This window comes from Salmo salar, chromosome ssa25, assembly GCF_905237065.1.
Source record: "Salmo salar chromosome ssa25, Ssal_v3.1, whole genome shotgun sequence".
NCBI lineage: Eukaryota > Metazoa > Chordata > Actinopteri > Salmoniformes > Salmonidae > Salmo > Salmo salar.
The window spans coordinates 24,146,807-24,148,996 of record NC_059466.1 but is presented as its reverse complement, the minus strand read 5'-3'; the positions used below and the strand labels follow the sequence as shown (position 1 = coordinate 24,148,996).

At 42.1% G+C, this 2,190-nt stretch overlaps 1 pseudogene; it reads left to right on the top strand.

Annotated features, from left to right (window-relative positions):
- The first annotated feature begins 1,789 nt into the window (after nucleotides 1-1,789).
- Nucleotides 1,790-1,934, top strand: LOC123730603 (uncharacterized; annotated as a pseudogene).
- The last annotated feature ends 256 nt before the right edge of the window (nucleotides 1,935-2,190 follow it).

The following is a 2,190-nucleotide window of genomic DNA, read 5'->3' as shown; positions in this document are numbered from 1 at the left end:
TAAAGCATTATACCTGCAATATTTAAGTGTTACAGAAGATTTATTTGAAAGTACTGTTAAAGTACATAAGCCACCAACAAGGTTTTGTCTCCTGTAATAGCCTAAATCTTCAAAATACGACCAGAAAAACATTTCATATCTGTCAATTATTTCCATCCAAAACCCATCTGGTGATCTTTCTGCTTCTCTTTCCAGTTGTTCCTGGCTGCACACGCTGGGCTCCTTCAATCAACACCGGTCCTATTAATCCCTGTATGGCAGCAGGGCTAATGTGATGATGGTTATGAGCATGTCCCACTAATGGCTGAGACTAAAGAGCTGCAGGAAGGCCTGCCTGGTGGCCCCAATATAGAGTGAGACTCCCAAAAGGAGCCGTCTGTCGGATGTATTTCTGCCTCCCTCTCCATTACACTGTGATTCTGTCATTCACACAGTAACAACATCTGGAATGCTGGGTTTAATAGGCCACCATCAGTCCCATCTCATTTGGGTTACTAATCCAACAATTGAATTAAAACTATGACGAATAAGTATTCAAAGACAGAAACTTAGTTAAAAAGCAACGCTAGAATTCAATATGAATTTGATTATTTGTCACTTTTGTTTTGCGGCAAAGGGGACAACTATAGGGAGATTGATAAAAAAAAAGTGAGGCAATTGTGGTGGACTAATTCACAAATCAACACAAGTGGCTACATCCTAAATATTAAGGAAATGAAACAACTAAAACACCCAAGGGAAGTAGTTCAGTTTTCCTCATCCTGTCTGTCCTTCCTGATCCTCCCATCCCTCTGAGGCCAACTTGGACCTGGGGCTCTAGGAGCTCTTCCAGAGGCCCCCCACCCCCCACCCCCCACACACACATCACAGCCACAGATGCCTGAATGAGAAGGGCATTTCTATACCTCAGCAGCTGGGGTTCATTTGTGATACTGTAATGTATGCTCGCTCTCATGGTGAAAGTTGCTGCGGCTTGGTGCATACCCTCCCTCTCCATCAACAGAGCCTTCTCTAAGAGGGAGGCGTTAACAGAATTCCAGTCTATAGAGACGAGAGAAGAGTAAGCCTACTGCTGGACTGAATCCCCAGGGACAGGTGTTTCGTAATGGTCTCAGTGCTCAGAGGAAGCCCTCTAGAGCCTAGGAAGGCTTTCCATTATCATGAGTTCCACTGTTACAGCAATCAGATTCCATCCATCCTCTGCCATTGTTTAGAGCAGCATGCAGGGTTGGGCAATCATTTTGGCTCGAGGGCCACATCTGAATTTCAATATTCAGTGGAGTGCCACACATTTTTTTCTGACCTATTTGTTTGTCAAGAGCAATTTGCGGCCAGAAAAAGGACAGTTATTTGAAAATGTATAGTTTTAGACGTTCAAGGCCTGGAGTGTTTTTTTAAAATAATAATTTGCTCTCTAGCAACTTGGGAAGGCTTGCTGTTATCATGAGTTGCCCTGTTACAGCAATCAGATTCCACCCGTCATATGCCATTGTTCAGAGCAGCGTACTTTGACGTAGACAGAACTTTAACTTATAGGCAGAGGAGAGTGAGACTACCACTGGACAGAGTATCTTGGGATAGGTGTTTCATAATGGTATGTCAGTGCTACAGGGAAAGTCCATAAACTTCAGTTGTACTGGTAGAGTAATTACATTACCTGTCTCATAGAAGCACCTGTTCTTTTCATCCAAGGACTACACCATTTACTAAATCTTCATTATTAATGCCAATTTACATAAATGTTACCAAGTTTCAGATTTCAGGTGCTTTACATGCAAAGAGAGAAGGCATCTCTTTTCTGCCTTTTGGCTAAGATCAAGTGTAGTATATGTTCTTATCAAAAACAAAAAAACAACTAAAAAGAGATAGAGAAGGCACTGAACTGCTTTAATAACTTGTAGTAATTTCAAGGTCATATCAGAGTAAGATCCCTGTGGAAGGATGGCACCATCCGATAATATTGAGTGCACACAATCACATGCAGCCTTTGCCCTGATTAAATTATCCCCCAGTCAGCATGTTCAGTACATGGGCCCGGATGGCTTTGTCAAATAAATTAAATCATTAAGTAGCAGGGGTCCTATAGATGTGGCCTTTCGCAAATTATGCTGCACATGCTGTTCAGAGAAAAGGTTTCCAGCTGTGCAACTTTATATGAATAACTCTGGAAATTCAGCCTCTGCTTAATTT